Source organism: Scylla paramamosain, chromosome 38 (assembly GCF_035594125.1).
Source record: "Scylla paramamosain isolate STU-SP2022 chromosome 38, ASM3559412v1, whole genome shotgun sequence".
Classification (NCBI taxonomy): domain Eukaryota; kingdom Metazoa; phylum Arthropoda; class Malacostraca; order Decapoda; family Portunidae; genus Scylla; species Scylla paramamosain.
Genome location: NC_087188.1, coordinates 5,274,094 through 5,296,928, shown reverse-complemented (window position 1 = coordinate 5,296,928; position 22,835 = coordinate 5,274,094). Strand labels below are relative to the sequence as shown.

Genomic DNA, 22,835 nt, shown 5'->3' with positions numbered 1-22,835 from the left:
ATTTTACCGTTTTGGTGCCTAAATGCTGAAAAAAAAAAAAACAATGAAAAGGCACGTTTCTGTTAATGTGGTTTTGTTTCCCCATATATCGTGCTTTTCATGTATTTTGGCATTTTTGTGTATAACAAGCTTAAAAAAAAAAAACACTCAAAATAATTGTTTTTGCTAATTTTATTCTGTTTCTCCATAAAGAGTGTTTTGCTTGCGTTTTGGTACGTAAGAAGTTCAACAAACATTCAAAAGATATGTTTCTTTTTTTTATTGTTGTTTTGTATTTCCATATAGAATAATTGCCATGTTTTTTAGCGTTTTTGGAGCCTACTACGCTTAAAAACACTTCAAAGACGCGTTTTTGGTAATGGAGTTTTGTTTCCCTATATAGGGGGTTTGTATGCATTTTGGTGTTTTAGTACTTAATAATGTGAAAAAAAAACTTTTTTGGTAATGTTCCGTTTCTTGATATAGTATTTTAGTACCTATGAAGTTAAAAATAAAACACACGTTCCTCGTTATGTATTTTCCTTTCCCAATATCCCTATATTGGGAAACGAAAAGACATTACGAGAAACGTGATTTATAACACTCTATATTGAGAAATGCATGCATTTTGGCGTATTATAATTAACAAGCTGAAAAACACTCAAATTACTTGTTTTTAATAAAGTAATTTTATTTCTCCATAAAGGGTGCTTTCCATGCTTTTTAGCGTTTTGGTGCATAACATGCTGATAAACTCTCATATGACACGTTTCTGGAAAACTAGTTTCCTTTCCCCATATAGTGTGCATTTTGGCGTTTTGGTGGCTAACAATATGAAATACATCCAAAATACACGTTTTTTGGTAATGTTCTGTTTCTCCGTATATAGTGCAATTTATTTTTTTGTTTTGTTTTTCATTTGTTTTGGTGCCTAAGAAACTCAAAAAAGGTCATAATAAATGTTTCTCGTAAAGAAAAAACACTCAAAGACACGTTTTATTTCTTATGCTTTTTAGCGATTTGCTGCTTAACATGCACAGAACACTCAAAAGATACATTTCATAGAATGTCGCTTTCAGTATCTTTTGATGTTTTGGGAGCTAGTAATGAGAAAAAATACTAAAATTAATCGTTTTGGGAAATGTTCTGTTTCTTCATTTAGATTGAATGGTATTAACGGACTTTCGCGTTCTGATAACACGAAAAAAGTTGAAAAACACGTTTCTCGTAGATAATATCTTTTTTGTTCATTGTCTTTGTTTTGTACGTAAAAAAAAAAAAAACTCAAAAACACTCAAAATCCTTATTTTTGTTAATGTTATTATTTTTCTCCTTGAAGGGTGTTTTGCAAGCTTTTCAGCGATTTGGTGCCTAATGCGCTCATAAATACACAAAAGACACGTTTTCTGGAAATGCTTCCTTTTTCTATATAATGTTCTTTGCATGCATTTTGGGGTTTTGGTACCTAACAATATGAAATGCGCTCAAAAATACAAATTTTTGGTAATGTTCTTCTGTTTCTCCATAGTGTTATTCAGGTGTGTCAGTGTTTTGGAACCTAAGAAACGCAAAAACACTCATAATATACACGTTTCTCGTAATATGGTTTTGTTTCTCCATATAGGGTAGTTTGCATTAATTTTGGCGTTGTTGTACGTAACAATCGCAAAAACACTAAAAATATTTGTTTTTGGTAGTTATTTTTGTTTTTTCCATGGATTTTGGCGTTTTATTATGTAAGTAGCTCAAAACACTGAAAAGGGAAGTTTTTGGTAATATTATTCTGTTTCTCCATAAAGGGTGTTTTACATGCGCTAGAGTTTAGATACGTAATAAGTAAAAAAAAAAAAACGTTTTTCGTAATGTTTTCTATTCCCATATAGGGTGATTTCCATGTTTTTAGCGTTTTGATGCCTACCACGCTGAAAAAAAATTCGAAACATTTTTTTGACAGTGTAGTTTTGCTTCACCATATGGGGGACTTTGGATGTATTTAGCCCTTTTCGTACCTAAGTCTGTAAAAAAACTCTCAAAATATACGTTTTTCGTAACTTATATTATATATATATATATATATATATATATATATATATATATATATATATATATATATATATATATATATATATATATATATATATATATATATATATATATATATATATATATATATATATATATATATATATATATAAAGTGCTTTTTCTGTTTTAGCATTTCGTTACATAAGAAGGAAAAAAAAAAAAAACTCACATAATACACGTTTCTTGTAATGTACTTCTCGCTTACCCATATGGAGTACTTTGCGTGCATTTTGGCATTTATCTACGTAAGAAACTGAAAACACTGAAAATACACGTTTTTTTTTGTAAAATTACACTTTCTCCATATAATGTTTTTTTTTTTCTTTTTTTTTTTACATGCATTTGAGTGTTTTAGTGCGTAATTTGTAAAAAAAAAAAAAAAACACTGAAAAGATAAGTTTTTGGTTGTTCTTTTTTTTCCATACAGGTTTTTTTTATGCTTTTATTTATTTATTTATTTATTTTTTTTTTTTAGCGTTTGGTCCCTAGCAAGCTCATATACATTCAAAAGACATGTCTGGAAATCTTGTTTCCTTTCCCCATATAGGGTTCTTTGCGTGTGTTTTGTCCTTTTGGTACTTAAGAATTGGAAAATACTCTCAAAATTCACGTTTTTGGTAATGTTTCTCCACATAGAGTGCTATTTATGCGTTTTCGAGATTTGGTACCTAATTACTTCAAAAACACTCGTAATACACGTTTCTCGTAATGTTCTTTCATTTCCCCAAATAGGGTATGCATGCATACGACCATTCATTTGATTGTTTTTGTAGGTAAAATGCTGTAATAACATTGACAATACTTGTTTTTGGTAATGTTATTTTCTTTCTCCATAAAGTTAGCCTTGTTTTGGTGCGCAAATATCTCAAAAACACTCAAAAGATACGTTTTTTGTTTGTTGTTTTGCTTACCCATATAGGATGCTTTCCATGTTTTTGTTTTTGTTTTTTTAGCGTTTTGGTGCATTTTGAAGGTTTGGTACATAACAATATGAAATACACTCAAAATACACGTTTTTGGAAATGTTCTGTTTCTTTATGTATTTATTTATTTATTTTTTTTATTTATTTTTTTTTTTTGTGGAATGAAAGCTCAAAACACTCATAGAGCACGTATAACTCTTAATGGTAGATCACTTGGCTCGTGGGTCGATGAAGACCGCAGCAAGCTGCGTGTCGGTATGTGAATCGCAAGAATACCAGATACATCGACAAGTCCAACACACATTGCGGCTGCGGCACTCTCATGTGCTGCCGCCACTCCTACACGAGGGTCGGATATCAATTCCAATACATCGGCATTGTCATGTCACGTGAGGCACGCTGTCCGCTTACCACCGCACCCTATACCGTGTCGGTGGGCTCTTAAGCGGCGGCGGCGGCGGGAGACAACACTGTTGTTGCTCTCCCGCCCTTGGCCCGCGTGGTCGGCAGTGACCGCCTTGGGGAGTTTCGCCCTGAATAAAAGCAGAGAGGCTGCTTGGGGCGTTCCCTTAAGACGGGTTGTCAAAGTGCACGAGAGTACTACTCATTTGTACTGTGCGTCTGGGGCAGCCCATTCAAGGACCAGTGCAGGCAGCAGCAGCGGTTCCAAGTGCAGTGAGGCTATAAAGATATCTACTGTATACCAGTGGAGGTGGTGGTTAAAGAAAGAGGGCAAGATTATAATATAATTAATAAGTGGAGAAGTGTGTGACGCGCCTGGGCCAATGAAGTCAGTGCCCTGTGGCACGTAACGAACAACGCCAGACTACTTGCTACACTAAACTCCCACAGACAAACAAACAAAGCACCACTCCAACTGTGTTGTAGTAGCAATTCTGCCTCGCTCGGACGGAATGCTGCTAGCCACGCCGTCCATGCCTTGAGGTCTCGGCTCCCAACCCTAATCGAGGGTGGAGGCTCTGCCGCAGCATCTTGATGGGCTGGAGGAGGAGGGAGACGCACAAAGGGGCGTGCGTGCGTCACATTCCCTCTCTCCTGCTCCGGCTTATTGCGGCTCGCAATAAGATGATGATGATGCTGAGGAGCGAGAAGCCAAACAAACCTATTGGTCAAAAATCCTTACTGAAGTGGTCAGTAAGGCAGGAGGAAATTTTGTGTTAGGGGAGAGTACCCGCTAAATTTAAGCATATTAATAAGCGGAGGAAAAGAAACCAACAGGGATTCCCTTAGTAAGGGCGACTGAAACGGGATGAGCCCAGCGCATAACCTGGCGTCGTAACCCGGCGCCAGGGGTGTTGCGTTTCGGAGGGTCCGGCACGCAGTCTCTCACCGCCTAAGTTATGCTTGAAAACGGCCACTACCCGTGGAGGGTGACAGGCCCGTGTGGCGGCGCCCGCGAGGGTACACGAGAGATTGTCGGAAAGGGCCTCTCTGTAGAGTCGGGTTGCTTGATAGTGCAGCCCTAAGCAGGTTAAATATGACCACGAGACCGATAGCGAACAAGTACCGTGAGGGAAAGTTGAAAAGAACTTTGAAGAGAGAGTTCAAGAGTACGTGAAACCGTTAAGAGTCAAACGGGTGGGACCTCGAAGGTCGAACCATGGGGATTCAGCTCGTCGGCTCAGGTCGGCTGGGTGCAGGATTCGCTGAGGCGACCCAGGAACTCTTGGGCGTGCCCGCACTCCAAGCCGGCGCTGGTGGGCGTATTTCCCCTCGTGATGTAGGTCGCCGCGACCCGTTGCTGGGACGTCTAAGGCCCGGTTGGATTGGTACCCCGACGTCGCGGTCTTCCAAGGCGCCGGCGAAGGGGGAAACCTCCGGTGTCCTGGCTGCCCTGCGACGGTCGTGCAGCAGAGGGAGGCCTCGTCCTCCCTCTCGCGGCGTGCAAAAGATCGGTGACCCACCCAACCCGTCTTGAAACACGGACCAAGGAGTGTAACATGTGTGCGAGTCAATGGGCACACTAAACCCAAAGGCGCAATGAAAGTGAAAGGGGAGCGCCCCGGGGTCCTCGTGGCTCCGGCGGCGCTCTCCGGGGCCGATCCCCGGCCGGCCGATGCCGCCGTGGTCATTCCATACCAAAGCGGGGCCAATGAAGGCGGTGCCCGGCGAGATGAGACCCTTTCTCCCACCCCGCCGCTGGCCCCGTGGGTGACCCGCGGCGCTCGACGGCCCGAGTCCTCCCGGACTCGCCTGTACACAGGGGGGCGCAGGCCCGGGACTTGCCATGCGACGCCGTCGCGCAAATCTGTTGTTGGCCTCATCGGCTCTGCTTGGGCTCTCGGTTGGTGGGCCGCGTGTCTTTGGGCGGGTTCCGTCGGGTCGGGGGGCTTCGGCCTCTCGCATCCCACGGGGCTCGTCCGGCGCGGTTCCGCCCTCCGATCCTGCTCTGTCCGGAGTGGCCTAGTGCGCGTGCTGTCGGCAAGTACCATGAGCAGACATGTTGGGACCCGAAAGATGGTGAACTATGCCTGGCCTGGATGAAGCCAGAGGAAACTCTGGTGGAGGTCCGTAGCAATTCTGACGTGCAAATCGATTGTCAGAGCTGGGTATAGGGGCGAAAGACTAATCGAACCATCTAGTAGCTGGTTCCCTCCGAAGTTTCCCTCAGGATAGCTGGTACTCTCGGAAACAGATGAGGAGTTTCATTCTGTAAGCGAATGATTAGAGGTCTTGGGGACGAAACTTCCTCAAGTTATTCTCAAACTTTAAATGGGTGAGATGCCGAGCTTGCTTGAATGCTGAAGCTCCGGCGACTAATCTGAGTATCTATTGGGTCAATTTTGGTAAGCAGAACTGGCGCTGTGGGATGAACTAAACTTCGAGTTAAGGGGCCTAAACGAATGCTCATCTAGACCCCATCGAAAAGCGTTGGTTGCTATAGACAGCAGGACGGTGGCCATGGAAGTTGGAATCTGCTAAGGAGTGTGTAACAACTCACCTGCCGAAGCAACTAGCCCTTAAAATGGTATGGCGCTCAAGCATTCTCCCGATACTCGACCGTCGGTGGCACTACAGGCCAAGCTACCCCAGGTCTCCAAGCCCCGGCGAGTAGGAGGGTCGCAGGGGTGAGCGCTGAAGGGATCCGGCGTGAGCCGGCCTGGAGCCGCCCCTGGTGCAGATCTTGGTGGTAGTAGCAAATAGTCGAGAGAGACTTCCCTTGAAGGCCGATGTGGAGAAGGGTTCCATGTGAACATCAGTTGGACATGGGTTAGTCGCTCCTAAGCCCAAGGCTAAAGCCTTATCCCACGCTAGAGGCAACGGCCAAGTGAGGGGGCGGAACTACTCATCAAAGTCCATAATACAGCATACAAGCTGGCCTGCCAACAAGTAGTAGTCTAGTTGCTAGGGAGCGGCTATGACGAAACAGGCAGGCCACTATTATGATGATGATGATGATGATGATGAGCTGCTGGACGAGAAGGACCGACCAAAAAAAGGAATAAAGAGGTTTTCCTAAGTTGCCGGTTGGGAGTTAGCGGCGAAAGGGAATACGGTACTTATTCCGTAACCAGGCCTGGATGCCAACCAGGGGGCCGGCCCCATCTCGGGCTCGTATCCCCTGGTGCAGGAATCCGGTAACGGGAACCAACTCGCGTCCATCGGCGGTGGTCCGGGGAAGAGTTTTCTTTCCTGTTTAAGGCGCCGTGACCCTAGAAGCCACTTGCAGAGCGAAAGGGTGTTGGTAACACGGTCTGCCGTAGAGCGCCGCGGTTCTTGCGGCGTCCCGCGTACCACTGCCGGTCCGTGAAACATGCGAGGCAGGTAACTGCATGGGGCGAAGCAAGGGGAAGGGGGTCTGTTGCTGCTGCGGCTCGCGTTTCGGCGCGGAGCCTGCACGCACGCGGCCCCTGCGAGGCATCCCAGTTTCGGGCCTGTGCGTACCCATATCCGCAGCCGGTCTCCAAGGTAAGAAGCCTCTGGTCGATAGACTAATGTAGGTAAGGGAAGTCGGCAAATTAGATCTGTAACTTCGGGATAAGGATTGGCTCTGAGGATCGGGCCAGTCGGGCCTGTGTGGGAAGCGGGCCTGGGTTCGGGCGCTGGACTGGGCTCAGAGGTAACGAGGTGTGCGCTGTTGGGTGTCGCCGTCTGCCCTCTTTCCCTTCCGTGCCGTCGGTGTCCGCCCATCTCGTCGCAGTGCCTATCCCCCACTCCGGTGGCGGCGACCCATTCCAAATGCGGCCTCGCGCCGCGCTCCCCTTGTTAATATAAAGCCTGCTGGTGCGGCGGTGTGAGACGGGGACCGGGTTCGTGAAAGGCGTGGTGAAGGCGGCGGCGTCAAAAGGGACCCTCAAAAGCCCTTATAAAGGCGCCCGTCCGTCTCGCTTCGCTCCCGGTTCCCCTGTGCCGTCTGCTGGTCGAAAAGCCAGCGCAGCGAGGAAGCGCGCGTCGTCGGGGATCCATCCGCAGGGTTCACGCACGCGCCGCGCTGTGGGGTTTGCCACGCTGATGCAACGGTGGGATCAAAACGACCTGACGTGCCTGTGAGGGTTGGATTACATGGTGGCGGCGATTTTAGCCCTCTCGCCCCTCTTGCCGAGAGCTCGGACCGGCGTGTCTCCGGCCCTTCCGTGGAACGCGCTAGGCTGCGTGGGCGCGGGAGCTCCGGCTCTCTCTACCGTCGGTCCTCGCTGGCCGGTTAGGTAGCAGCAGAAGCCGTCTCCAGCTCCAAACCCACTTCGGCTGGCGCCCAGCGATCAACTCAGAACTGGCACGGACCAGGGGAATCCGACTGTCTAATTAAAACAAAGCATTGCGATGGTCAGAGATGGATGTTGACGCAATGTGATTTCTGCCCAGTGCTCTGAATGTCAAAGTGAAGAGATTCAACCAAGCGCGGGTAAACGGCGGGAGTAACTATGACTCTCTTATGGGAAGTAGATACTAAGAGTGCGACCCCTCCACGTGGGCTCCCTGGATACTAGAAATAGGGGAGGTTTCCCGCCGCCCCTCTCGACTATTCCACAGTCTACTCTAGTAACTAAGTTGCACTCCCCCTGCGATTTGCAGGGCGCAGCACTGATTGACTTTGCTTTTTTCTTCCATCACAATTTCTGATGGAGGGAGGTGCTGCACCCACCACGCCACTTGTGGCTGGTGAGCGTTCTCCAACGTGTCCTCATTGTGGCCGCTCCTTCAAGAGCTTCACTGGGAGGAGAGGCCACGAGCGACGATGTCACCCAGAAGCGTATCATGCCGCAGAGGTTCAACGCCTACAAGCAGCCCCAAAGGCCCGGTGGACCTCCGAGGAGGTAGCCTTGATGGCTGCCTTTGAGAGGGACCATCATTTGGAGGCTGGCCTAAATGAGGCCATCAGGCGTGAGGTGCTTCCCCACCGCACGGTGGAGAGCATCATGGGTAAGAGGAAGAGGCCTACAGCGCTTCGGCCCCACGACCCTCTACCCAAAGGACTACTAGGTCTAGTGGACGACCAGTCCTGAACCCTGCTTCAACTCCTCCCACCTCTCTTGCCACCATCGACGAGGAGGTGGAGGAGCTTCCATCGGGCATGGTATCACCTCCGACCCCTGAGGACCCACTGGTCATCCTGGGCAAGATTGTCCAAGACCTTTCGGGCTCGCTGGGCGTCGAGGTTCCGAAGACCGCCGAGGAGGTTCACAACCTGATCGAGACATGGTGCCCCTGTCCCCCTGCGAACACCGGCCAGGGGAGGCCGGGCAGGTCCATCGCTCGGCTCCAGGAGAAAGAGGAGATCCTGGGAGTTCGCCCTCTTCCAGGAGGCGTGGAAGAGGGACCGAGGCCAGGCGGCGAATAGGGTGGCCGCCGGCATGGGTCCATCGCAGGCGCGAGAAGAGTGGCCAGAAGGGACGCTTGCGTTCTGGAAAGCACTCTTCCAGAGGCGAAGCCCGCAAGGGCCTAGCCCATCTACCACAGTCGTCCATCCGGGGCTCAGTCATAAGCTACTGGCCCCCATCACTGAGGTAGACATCGAGGCAGCACTGAGGGCTACCAAGGCTGGTACGGCACCGGGGCCGGATGGACGCAGGAAGGCGGACGTATTGGCTCTGGGGTCTGAACGTCTACGGTAGGCCTTCATCGCCTGCCTCTTGATGGGAGACCTGCTGCGCTCGTGGATGAAGGGCCGGACAGTGTTGATACCAAAGGTAGACGTACCGGAAAACCCATCTGACTTTAGACCGCTGACCATCACCCCCATCCTGACGAGGACCCTCCACCGGGTGTTGGCCAGACGTCTAGCAACCGAGGCTACCCTTCCAGCTGAACAGAAAGGATTCAAGAAGGAGGAGGGCTGTGCCGCCAACCTCATGCTGTTGGCGCACGCCATCCACCAGGCAAAGACCGGCCCTAGAAACCTCTACTTGGTTTTCTTGAACTTCAAGAAGGCCTTCAATTCAGTGGGTCACCCTGCCATCGAGGCGGCATGCCAACGGTGGGGGACCGGGGATCACTTCGCCTCCTACGTTGTCAAGATATACAGACATGCCTGCTCTCATATCGACGGCACCCCTGTTGGCTTGAGCAGGGGTGTCTTGCAAGGGGACCCTGTGTCTCCTGCCTTGTTTAATATGACGCTCGACTGGGCCCTCGCCGCCCTGCCCAAAGAAGTTGGAGTGGAGGTGGGGGGTGTGAGGCACCAATACCTCGCCTTCGCTGACGACGTGGTGCTGCTGGCTGCCACACCGATGGGCCTCAAAAAGGCAGTGGGAAGCCTGACGGCTGCCACTGCTGGATTGGGCCTTGAGGTTGGGGTGGCTAAATGCGCTACCCTTGGAATCAGGGCGGACGGAAAGAGGAGGACGTGGGTCCAGGAGAAAGTCAACGTCCAAGTGGATGGCCAGTCTATACGTGCACTCGGCCCTGGGCAGTTTTACCGCTACCTGGGGGTGAGAGTTGGGACCCTATGGGCAGATGGGCCATCCCAACTGCTTGCGAAGCTGAACATCGGACTGAGCCGGCTGCAGCGGAGCCCCGCGAAGCCGCAGCAGAAGCTTTGGGCGTTGATCAATGTGATCGTTCCGCAGCTGCTGTATCCCCTGCTTCACTCCAAGGCCAAGAAGGGCACTCTTAAGCGAGTGGACAGGGATACAAGGAGATTCGCCAGGCACGCCCTCCATATGCCTCATGATACACCCCTGGGGGTGTTTCATGCCGCTGTAGCGGACGGCGGTCTAGGTATTCCCTCCATGCTAACCCGCATCCCTCGCTTGAGGGAGGATTTGATGGAGCGCCTCTCGCTCTCCTCTGACCCTGCGGTCAGGGAGGTTGCGGCGGCTTCAGCAGCTGCTCCACCTGCCGGCGACAGCTCCTCCCGGCGGAGACAGGAACGAGAGCATTGGAGCGACTCCCTGTATAATGCAGTGGACACAAGAGGACTGAAGGGGATCGGGGACACGCCCATCTCCTCATCCTGGATTAGTGACGGTACGACCCTTATGAGGGGCGCCGCATCGAGTCGCTTGGGCATGTGCTGCAGCAGTGCCCGGCGGTGGCAGGGGTGAGGACCGCCAGACATAACAGGCTGTTGGATATGTACCTCACTGAACAAGGTATCAGGTTTTGAGGGGACCTGCCATCCCGACCCCGGCCGAGGTCCAGTACCCTGATATAGTGTGCTGGAGAGGGGATCGTTCGATGGTGATCGACGTTCAGGTGGTCGCAGATGCGGCCGTGGGCAGCCTGGACGCCAGTCACCATCTCAAAGTGGAGAAGTATAACATCCCTGTGATCCGTGACTATGTTGCCCGTATATCTGGAACACCCCCTGTTGTGTCAACCTTTACAGAGTCGTGGCGAGGCTCCGTGGCACTCCCCTCCCTCAACACGTGGGTCTCCCTGGGACTTCCCAAGTCTCGGGTAAAGCTCATGGTGGTGAAGACAATGGAGTGGGGGGTTGCCATATACAGGGACCACAGAAAGACGAGTGGTGCACGTGTGAAGGCCTGATGCCGCCCAAGTGTTGTGCGTGTGTGTGTGCTTGGGTGACGCCACCCCCAGGGACCTGAGTGATCGTGCCTAGGCCCTGGAAAAGGCCAATGAATGAGCGCCTTTATCGTCCCCGACTTTGTCCATGCAAAATTATGTAAAATTTCCTCCATTCTGTGACCGCAACACAGCATCAGCGATTAGATGATGAGGACCCATGCATCCTCTTTTTCTCTTGTACGTAAGTTTAATTTTATAATCTAGTTCGCACGGTGCTATGCTGTGGACCTTATATTTACACACTGCGCTGTGTAATATTATGTGCATACAAAATACTATGCTTATTTTGTTTGTTTTTTGAGGCATGTGGGCCGTTTTTCGTTAGTCTATTTTCTCCCTAATATAGATGTACTCGGAATTTGTTCTACCCGTGTATTGGACTGCTGACATATTGTAAGAGGTACAATAAAATGTTTCTTTCAGCCAAAACACTCAGGGTAATGGCAAAGGAGAGAGTAGTACCTGTTGTGATTAATTACAATTACGGGTGGTGACTGCGCTCACCACCCCTTCTTGTTCTACACGCGGGTGCTTGGAGCGTTACTCTCTTAAGGTATCCAAATGCCTCGTCATCTAATTAGTGACGCGCATGAATGGATTAACGAGATTCCCACTGTCCCTATCTACTACCTAGCGAACCCACAGGCAGGGGAACGGGCCTGTGTTTAACAGCGGGGAAAGAAGACTCTGTTGAGCTTGACTCTAGTCTGATTTTGTAGAGAGACATCAGAGGTGTAGCATAAGTGGGAGGTCGTCACGTCAGGGTCACTTGTGGCCCGTGCGGCCGTCAATGAAATACCATTACTCTGATCGTTTCTTTACTTACTCGGTGAGACGGAATCGGAGCTTCCCCACGCGGGATTGCCTCCTGTTTCTAGCCTAAAGCGGCGGAAGGGAGGGCCGGCGGCCTGTCGGTCCGACCGGGCGTTCGCGCCCGCCGCGATCCGCTCCGAGGACATTATCAGGTGGGGAGTTTGACTGGGGCGGTACATCTGTCAAATGATAACGCAGGTGTCCTAAGGCCAGCTCAGCGTGGACAGAAACCTCGCGTAGAACAAAAGGGCAAATGCTGGCTTGATCCTGATTTTCAGTACGAATACAGACTGCGAAAGCAGGGCCTATCGATCCTTTTAACTTTATGAGTTTTAAGCAAGAGGTGTCAGAAAAGTTACCACAGGGATAACTGGCTTGCGGCGGCCAAGCGTTCATAGCGACGTCGCTTTTTGATCCTTCGATGTCGGCTCTTCCTATCATTGTGAAGCAGAATTCACCAAGCGTTGGATTGTTCACCCATAAAAAGGGAACGTGAGCTGGGTTTAGACCGTCGCGGGACAGGCTGGGAGGCAAATTTTTACCTAAGAGAACCTCTTTTGCCAAGACTTTCAAAGGTGGTCTATCAGGTGGGGAATCGCTTCAGAAGTGCAAAAATACCCGATTCCGCGCGCTACGACAATTAGGGCGACCGCTAAAGTGGATTACCACATTCCTTAGGTAGATTCGATCACGGTCCCGATTCACCCGAGACAGGTTAGTTTTACCCTACTGTTGACAGTTATTGTCGTTGATACAGCAGTCCTGCTCAGTACGAGAGGAACGGCAGGTCCGGACATATGGTTCCGCTTTTGGTCGATCGGCCAGTGGAGCGAGGCTACGTCCGTGGGATTATGCCTGAAAGCCTCTAAGGCAGAATCCCGGCTGGATGACCAACGATACCGTGTACGGCTTGCATCGGGATGGTCACCATTGAGTTATATCGAGAGATTTGTTCTCCGCTCCTCCGCGGGCGGAGCCAGAATATGGACCCATGCAGAGGGAACTCGGGAGCGTCTCGACAAACAGGCTCGGGCATTCCCCTCCCTAGTAGAGAACACCCAGATGCTGATGTGCCGTACCGAATCGTTTGCAGACGACTTACGTACCGGTCAGGGTGTTGTGGGCGGCAGAGCAGCATCCTCACTGCGATCCGCTAAGACTTCTCCCTAACAAGGCTGGAGGTTTCGTCACGCACCCCGATGGCGAAATCCTCTGTCAATAATAAAGCCTTGATATTATTATCATTGTTGCTGCTCTCTCCAATGAGGCCGTAACTCTCCAATGAGAGTTACGCCGCGACGACACAGAAGACTGAAATTTTTACCCATTAGGTAGACGAAAAACAGTCCTGTGTCACGTTATAACCCAGAAGACTAAGCAACTGACTGTCCGGTGAAAGTTTTATTACCTCTTAGGTAGACGGAAAACGGTCCTGTGTCACGTTATAACATGGGCTTAAGTAAATTCACTGTCCTATGTCTACCCGGCCTTGATCGGTGAATGAAACTCGTGAAATGAAAAACTTGTTAGTTCCTAAGGAAAAAGGGCGTAACGAAAGCCTGCTGTCGTGGGTAAATCACAACCGTGGCGTCGAAGGTGCTCCCTTACGTCAAGAGACTTCTGGCCATGGTGTTGTCGCGCGGCCTTGTGCACCGCACTTGTCATTTGGTAAAATCATCACGCCGTATCGTCCCGCACTCTACCTCCTCTCGTAAGACGTGATTCCCCTTCTGGTAGTGCCTCACGCCCTTGACACGTAGGCAGTTTGTTCTTGTTGTCATGCTCTGCTCGCTCTCGTAGCTGGTGTGGAAGCGTCTCCTGCCGGGAGAGGAGGCGCGCCGCCCTTGTGCTGTGGTCATGTTAACAGGCCGTGGGGTCCCGCTCGTACGGCAAGCTTCCCCGCTGGCTGGGTTCTCACGCCCTTGAGGCACGGTCGGTGAGTAGTAGTAGTACCGTTCCTACGTCCCGCTAGCTCTCATGGCACGAGTGCAAGCTTCTGCTGCCGGGAGAGCCGCGCCGCCCTTGTGGTGTGGTTGGATTATCACGCCGTGTCGTCGTCCCGCGCCCTACCTCCGCTCGTGAGACGTGATTCTCCTTCTGGCGTTGCCTCACGCCCTTGACACGTGGTCGGTTTCTTGCCCCGCTCCGCTCTGCTCGCTCCCGTACCTGGTGTGGGAGCGTCTCCCGCCGGGAGAGGCGCGCCGCCCTTGTGCTGTGGTCATGTTAACAGGCCGTGGGGTACCGTAGCCTTCCCCCGCTCGTACGGCAAGCTTCCCCGCTGGCTGGGTTCTCACGCCCTTGAGGCATGATCGGTGAGTAGTAGTACTGTTCCTACGTCCCGCTAGCTCTCATGGCACGAGAGCAAACTTCTGCTGCCAGGAGAGCCGCGCCGCCCTTGTGGTGTGGTTGGATTATCACGCCTTGTCGTCCCGCGCTCTACCTCTGGTGTTGCCTTACGCCCTTCACACGCAGTCGGTTTCTTGCCCCGCTCCGCTCTGCTCGCTCCCGTAGCTGGTGTGAAAGCGTCTCCTACCAAGAGAGAGAGAGATGCACCGCCCTTGTGCTGTGGTTAACACGCCGTGGGGTCCCGCGCTCTTCCTCCGCTCGCGCGTCAAGCTTCCCCGCCGTCTGAGTCCTCACCCCCTTGAGGTAGTAAGGTCGGTGAGTACCGAGTCTACGTCCCGCTCCAGTGCAAGACTCTCTGGCCAGGAGAGCTGCGCTGCCCTTTTTGTATGATTAGATTATCATGCCGTGTCGTCCCGCGCTCTCCGCTCTTGAGACGTGATTCCCGTTCTGGCGGGGTCTCACGCCCTTGACACATGGTCGGTTTCTTGCCCCGCTCCGCTCTGCTCGCTCCCGTACCTGGTGTGAGAGCGTCTCCCGCCGGGAGAGGCGTGCCGCCCTTGTGCTGTGGTCATGTTAACACGCCGTGGGGTCCCGTAGCCTTCCCCCGCTCGTACGGCAAGCTTCCCCGCTGGCTAGGTTCTCACGTCCTTGAGGCACGGTCGGTGAGTAGTAGTACTGTTCCTACGTCCCGCTAGCTCTCATGGCACGAGAGCAAACTTCTGCTGCTGGGAGAGCCGCGCCGCCATTGTGGTGTGGTTGGATTATCATGCCGTCTCGTCCCGAGCTCTACCTTCTCTCGTGAGACGTGATTCTGCTCTGGCGTTGCCTCACGCCCTTGACACGCAGTCGATTTCTTGCCACGGTTTGTTGCTCCGCTCCGCTCCCCCCGCTCCCCCACCTGGAGTGGAAGCGTCTCCTGCCGGGAGAGGCACACCGCTCTTGTGTCGTGGTTATGTTAACGCACCGTGGGGTCCTGCGCTCTCCCTCCGCTCGCGAGATATGAGTCCCCTTCCGGCGGGGCCTCACGCCCTTGACATGTGGTCGGTTTGTTGCTCCGCTCCGCTCCCCCCGCTCCCCTACCTGGAGTGGAAGCGTCTCCTGCCGGGAGAGGCACGCCGCCCTTGTACCGTGGTAATGTTAACGAGCCGTGGGGACCCGCGCTCTCCCTCCGCTCGCGAGACGAGATTCCCCTTCCGGCGGGGCCTCACGCCCTTGACACGCAGTCCGTTTGTTGATCCGCCCTGCTCCCCCCGCTCCCCCACCTGGAGTGTAAGCCTCTCCTGCCGGGAGAGGCACGCCGCCCTTGTGTCGTGGTTATCTTAACGTGCCGTGGGGTCCCGCGCTCTCCCTCCGCTCGCGAGACGTGATTCCCCTTCCAACGGGGTCTCACGCCCTTGACACGTGGTGTGTCTGTTCCTCTGCTCTGCTCCCCCCCGCTCCCCCACCTGGAGTGGAAGCGTCTCCTGCCAGGAGAGGGGCGCCGCCCTTGTGCCGTGGTTATGTTAACACGTCGTGGGGTCCCCTGCTCTCCCTCCGCTCGCTAAACGTGATTCCCCTTCTGGCGGGGCCTCACGCCCTTGACACGCGGTCGGTTTGTTGCTCCGCCCCGCTCCCCCACCTGGAGTGGAAGCGTCTCCTGCTGGGAGAGGCGCGCCGCCCCTGTGCCGTGGTTATGTTAACGCGCCGTGGGGTCCCGCTCTCTCCCTCGGCTCGCAAGACGTGATTTCCCTTCTGGCGGGGCCTCACGCCCTTGACACGTGGTCGGTCTGTTGCTCCGCTCCCCACGCTCCCCCACCTGGAGTGGAAGCGTCTCCTGCCGGGAGAGGTGCGCCGCCCTTGTGCCTTGGTTATGTTAACGCGCCGTGGGGTCCCGCGCTCTCCCTCCGCTCGCTAGACGTGATTCCCCTTCTGGCGGGGCCTCACGCCCTTGACATGTGGTCGGTTTGTTGCTCCGCTCCACTCCACCCGCTCCCCCACCTGGAGTGGAAGCGTCTCCTGCCGGGAGAGGCGCGCCACCCTTGTGGTCGGCCGCCACCCTCACGTCTCCTTCGGACCTCCAGTGCCCCCAGTACAACATTCTCTCTCTCTCTCTCTCTCTCTCTCTCTCTCTCTCTTCCCCTGGCGGGAGAGGCACGCCGCCCTTGTACAGGTGTGCTCACATTATTGTCATCATGATCAGGCCGCTGCCGGCCGTGGTGGCATTGCGCAGCCTTCCCCCCTACTCGCGACACAATTCCGCGCCAGCCGGGACCTCATGTACATACGTACGTACGGTCGGCCGCCTGGAACCTCCCTCCTTCACGTCCCCCACGCATCTAAAGTGCCCCCTATACAACATTCTCTCTCTCTCTCTCTCTCTCTCTCTCTCTCTCTCTCTCTCTCTCTCTCTCTCTCTCTCTCTCTCTCTTCCCCCCTTCGGAAGAGACATGATTCCGCGCCGGCCGGGACCTCACGCTATCGATGTATGTACGTACATACTGTCGGCCGCCAGGCACCTCCCTCCCTCACGTCCCCCTCGAACCTCCAGTTCCCCCATTACAACATTCTCTCTCTCTCTCTCTCTCTCTCTCTCTCTCTCTCTCTCTCTCTCTCTCTCTCTCTCTCTCTCTCTCTCTCTCTCTCTCTCTTTCCCCCGCCGGGAGAGTCACGCTGCCCTTGTACAGGTGTGCTCACATTATTGTCATCATGATCAGGCCGCTACCGGCCGTAGTGGCGTTTTGCGGCCTTTCCCCCGCTCGTGACACAATTCCGCGCCGGCCGGGACCTCACGCCCTCGATGTACATACGTACGTAGGGTTGGCCGCCAGGCACCTCCCTCCCTAACGTCCCCCTCGGACCTCCAGTGCCCCCAGTACAACATTCTCTCTCTTTCTCTCTCTCTTCCCCCCGCCGGGAGAGGCACGCCGCCCTGGTACAGGTGTGCTCACATTATTCTCATCATGATCAGGCCACTGCCGGCCGTGGTGGCGGCGCGCGGCCTTCCCCCCGCTCGTGACACACGATTCCCCGCCGGCCGGGACCTCACGCCCTCGATGTATGTACGTACATACGGTCGGCCGCCAGGCACCTCCCTCCCTCACGTCCCCCCTCGGACCACCAGTGACCCCAATACAACATTTTCTCTCTCTCTCTCTCTCTCTCTCTCTCTCTCTCTCTCTCTCTCTCTCTCTCTCTCTCTCTCTCTCTCTCTCTCTCTCTCTCTCTCTCTCTCTCTCGGTTTTAACGGTTTTTCCCACACCCTCGCATAATGCCTTTCTTGCTCGGAAGGTGTCTATGACTAAAGATGCTATCTATAAAATTATCAGATATAGAACATTTCTGATTTCATAATAAGAAATGTTGAAAAATGTACACCTAAATTTGAACTTGATTTATAATTCTGCGACAATTACCAAGAAAGATGCATTTTTTTTTCATATAATCTTTTTATTTTGTCGCTGACACTTATTATCTTAATTCCATTAACATTACTACTACTACTACTACTAGTACTACTACTATTACTATTAGTACTACTATTAATATTACTACTACTACCAGTACTACTGGTATTACTAATACTACGACTACCACTACTACTATTACTATTAATATTGCTACTATTACTATTCCTGCTACTACTACCCTCACTATTACCCTCACGTCTCACGAGCGGAGGGAGAGCACGGGACCCCACGACCTGTTAACATAACCATGGCACAACGGCCGTGGGGTCCCGTGCTCTCCTTCCGCTCGTGAGACGTGATTCCCCTTCTGGCGGAGACTCACGCCCCTGAAACGTAGTCGGTTTGTTGCTCCGTTCCGCTCCCCCCCGCTCCTCCAGCTGGAGTGGAAGGGTCTCCTGCCGGGAGAGGCGCGCCGCCGTTGTGCCGTGGTTATGTTAACACGCCGTGAGGTCCCGCGCTCTCCCTCCGCTCGCGAGATGTGATTCCCCTTCTGGCGAGGCCTCACGCCCTTGACACGTGGTCGGTTTGTTGCTCCGCTCGGCATCTCCCGCTCCCCCACCTAGAGTGGTAGCGTCTCCTGCCCGGAAAGGCGCGCCGCCCTTGTGCCGTGGTTATGTTAACGCGCCGTGGGGTCCCGCCCTCTCCCTCCGCTCGCGAGACGTGATTCCCCTTCCGGCGGGGCCTCACGCACTTGACATATGGTCCATCTGTTACTCCGCTCCGCTCCCCCCGCTCCCCCACATGGAGTGAAAGCGTCTCTTGCCGGGAGAGGCGCGCCGCCCTTGTGCCGTGGTTATGTTAACGCGCCGTGGGGTCCCGCGCTCTCCCTCCACTCGCTAGACGTGATTCCCCTTCTGGCGAGGCCTCACGCCCTTGACACGTGGTCGGTTTGTTGCTCCGCTCCGCTCCCCCCACTCCCCCACCTGGAGTGGAAACGTCTCCTGCCGGGAGAAGCGCGCTGTCCTTGTGCCGTGGTTATGTTAACGCGCCTTGGAGTCCCGCGCTCTCCCTCCGCTCGCGAGACGTGATTCCCCTTCCGGTGGGGCTTCACGCCCTTGACACATGGTCGGTTTGTTGCTCCGCTCCGCTCCCCCCGCTCCCCACCTGGATTGTAAGCGTCTCCTGCCGGAAGAGGCGCGCCGCCCTTGTGCCTTGGTTATGTTAACGCGCCGTGGGGTCCCGAGCTCTCCCTCCGCTCGCGATACGCGATTCCCCTTCTGGCGGGGCCTCACGCCCTTGACATGTGGTCGGTTTGTTGCTCCGCTCCGCTCCCCCCCCGCTTGAGTGGCAGCATCTCCTGCCAGGAGAGACGCGCCGCCGATGTGCTGTGGTTATGTTAACACGCCGTGGGGTACCGCACTCTCCCTTCGCTCGTGATACATGATTCCCTTTCTGGCGGGGCCTCACGCCCTTGACATGTGGTCAGTTACTTACCCCGCTCCGCTCTCATAGCTGGTGTGCAAGCGTCTCCTGCCGGGAGAGGCGCGCCACCTTTGTGCCGAGGTTATATTAACGCGCCGTGGGGTCCCGCGCTCTGCCTCCGCTCGTGAGAAGTGATTTCCCTTCTGGCGGGGCCTCACGCCCTTTACACATGGTATGTTTGTTACCCCGCTCTGCTCCCCCTGTTCCCGTAGCTGGTGTGGAAGCGTCTGCTGCCGGGAGAGGTGCGCCGCCGTTGTGCCGTGGTTATGTTAACATGCCCTGGGGTCCTGCGCTCTCCCTCCGCTCGTGAGACGCGATTCCCCTTCTGGCGAAGCCTCACGCCCTTGACACGTAGTCGGTTTGTTGCTCAGCTCAGCTCCCCCCGCTTGAGTGGGAGCGTCTCCTGCCGGGAGAGGCGCGCCGCCGTTGTGCCCTGGTTATGTTAACACGCCATGGGGTCCCGCGCTCTCCCTCCGCTCGTGAGAAGTGATTTCCCTTCTGGCCGGGCCTCACGCCCTTGACACCTGATCTGTTTGTTGCCCCGCTCCGCTCCCCGCGCTCCCGTAGCTGGTATGGAAGCGTGTTCTGCCAGGAGAGGCGCGCCGCCGTTGTGCCGTGGTTATGTTAACATGCCGTGGGGTCCCGTGCTCTCCCTCCGCTCGTGAGACGCAATTTCCCTTCTGGCAGGGCCTCATGCCCTTGACATGAGGTCGGTTTGCTGCTCCGCTCCTCTCCCCCGGCGCTCCCAGCTGGTGTGGAAGCTTCTCCCGCCGGGAGAGGCGCGCCGTCCTTGTGCCGTGGTTGTGTTAAAGTGCTGTGGGGTCCCGCGCTCTAACTCCCCTCGCGAGACGTGATTCCCCTTCTGGCGGGGCCTCACGCCCCGCCAGAAGTAGTAGTAATAGCAGTAGTAGTAGTAGTAGTAGTAGTAGTAGTAGTAGTAGTAGTAAAAGTAGTAATAGTTTTAGTAGTAGTAGTAGTAGTAGTAGTATTGTAGTAGTAGTAGTACTAGTAGTACTATTAGTAGTAGTACTAGAAGTAGTAGTAGTAGTAGTTGTAGTAGCAGTAGTAGTTGTAGTAGTGGTAATAGTAGTAGTAGTAGTAGTAGAAGTAGTAGTAGTAGTAGTAGTAGTAGTAGTAGTTGTTGTTGTTTTAGCAGTAGTAGTTCTAGTAGTGGTAATAGGAATAGTAGTAGTAGTAGTAGTAGCAATAGCAGTAGTAGTAGTAGCAGTAGTAGTAGTAGTAGTGACCGTTGATGAACAGAGAAAGGAAAGGAAGAAATTACTGTAAAACTTATATAAATAAAAAAAATTATCTTCCTTGCCCGTTTTTTCCCACTTCCCTTTGCTTCTTAAAGATTTAACTGGGTGGGTCATATAACAGACAGATTGTTCTTTCCTCCACAGTAGTTTGTTTCTAGCCAGCCCTCTAAATAAAGCTTCTACAGTTTTTCAAAAAGAAATGAAGAATTACATCCTAACGCTGATTACTGAGCAGAGCGCAGAGTAGCCGCTGTTCCCCTTGACACCCTCTCTCTCTCTCTCTCTCTCTCTCTCTCTCTCTCTCTCTCTCTCTCTCTCTCTCTCTCTCTCTCTCTCTCTCTGAATGAAGAATAAGTAACAATAAGAATAAGGATTATAAAAGAAGAAATATAGCAATAAAAATAAAAATATGACTTAAAATTAAAATAATATATATAAAAAAGGAAAAAATTATTAAAAATATTACAACTTTCTTGGTAATTGTCGTAGAATTATGAATCAAGTGTCAATTCGGGTGTACATTTTCCATCATTCCTTATCATGAAATCAGAAATATCCTAAATCTGATAATTTTATAGATAGCATCTTCAGTCAGAGACACCTTCCGAGCAAAAAAGGCGTTATGCGAGGGTGTGAGAAAAACCGTTAACGCTCTCTTTCTCTCTCTCTCTCTCTCTCTCTCTCTCTCTCTCTCTCTCTCTCTCTCTCCTTAAATTTCTTATTCTTTGTATTTTTTTCTTTTTACATGCTTAATATAATAATAATAATAATAATAATAATAATAATAATAATAATAATAATAATAAAACTATCACTACTACTGTAGTGCTGAGAAATTAATTATGTATATTTCTACTTTTCTTCCTAGGCTAGGGCCCATGTAGTGTGCGGGGGTGACCAGAATCTCAGTACCATGTGACTAACCCCTCCCCTTCCCCTCCTCTCCTCAGTGTCCTTTTGTCCTTGCTTTCCCCCCCCCCCTCAGCGTCACTGTGTTGACCACTTCTATAACAAATTTACCCCGTGAATAAACGTAATTTCTCCTGCTTGGCCAGGTTATAGAGGCGAATTTTTCACCTAATCCCAGAGAATGGGGAGCCCTTAATATGATAAAATTAATTCTATAATGGTAAGGTCTTAAACCAGCCCAAACAAATCCCAGATAATTACGCCGCGCCAATGAGGTTGACGAATCTGATAAGTCTTCTTTGCTTCGCTGCCCTGTCACCCCTGTTGCTACGCAAGCCGGGAAGAGATACCAGACTTTGACTAATTCCCCAATTGATTTCAAAAGTCCATTGAATTAAACTTCTTAAAGTAACAACTATAAAGTAAACAGTAACTTAATTATTCATATTTTTCATCCCTGAACTCACAACCTAGTCGCCCCCCCCCCACTAAAAACAAAATTATAACTTAATAAATTTCCCCATTGGAAACCTTTATCCTTAGTTTCCCGCCGATTTCCTCACAAGCAAAGCCAGTCTCTCTCGGATTCTCCTCAGGTGAGCATGCAGTCTGATAGTCTCCCCCTCCATTCCTGTAATATTAAGTAAGTGTTTATTTAACAATAATTTTACTAAAGCCAGTCTCTCTCGGATTCTCCTCAGACCCTCTTGGATTCCCCTCAGATATTCCTGTTGATAAACTATTTCTGAGTGGATAGATATTCGCATTTTTTCGTTCTGTTTTTGTTGGTTTTCTCCACGGGACTAGTGAAACCACCTGGTTCGAGATCACCGTGTGAGACTGTCCTCAGGTCTATACATACTTTTTGGGTATATATTTGTTATTTATTTATTTATTCTCTGGTCTCCCCCACAACTCAGTAGTCGCGAAAATATCTCCATCGTAGTTTTTATGTAATTGAAGAATACGCTACCATTTATTTTGTATTTCTGAATTATGTAACTGAAGAGTACGCTATCATTTATTTTGTATTTCTGAATTATGTAACTGAAGAGTACGCTACCATTTATTTTGTATTTCTGAATTGCTTTCTTTTTATTATTATTATTTCGGATTATTCCATTATTTATTAAAAATCATAAAAGTGTCAGTATTTGTATTTCTCTTAATCCAGTGATAGGATTTGTAATTATCGTGTGCCACAAGGGAACATCACACCCCTTAGAGGGCACTAAACTGGTGGCAGCGGTGGGATTTATTTCGCGATTAACCGAAAGAGGTGGAGACTGGAAATAAGTGTAAATGTTGAAGGTGGCACTTGTAGGGCATAGCCAGATTCCCCGGCATCTAGAGGTAACAAATGTGCAAATTAGGATATTCAGAGCCCCTGGAGCAAAGGCTAGGACTTTCTTTGAGGATGATCGGTTAAATCGAGTACTCGAGTGGCAACATGACTTGACCATCTTGTGGATAGGCAGCAACGACATAGAAACATCTACCAATCCCGCTAGGATTTTCTCCGATGTTAAGAACATCATCAAAGAAATCACTGCCAAATGCCAATCACTAGTGCATGTCTGCCAAATTGAACCCAGGACCAACCCTAGGGGAATATCAGTGGAGAAATATAAGAAATTCCAAGTAGGAATCAATAATAGAGTAAAG

The 22,835-nt window shown here is 51.4% G+C and overlaps 2 pseudogenes; both read left to right on the top strand.

The window, feature by feature from the left end:
* The first annotated feature begins 3,179 nt into the window (after positions 1-3,179).
* LOC135091928 (5.8S ribosomal RNA) lies at positions 3,180-3,339 on the top strand (annotated as a pseudogene).
* An 815-nt stretch (positions 3,340-4,154) lies between these two features.
* Positions 4,155-12,976, top strand: LOC135091933 (large subunit ribosomal RNA; annotated as a pseudogene).
* The last annotated feature ends 9,859 nt before the right edge of the window (positions 12,977-22,835 follow it).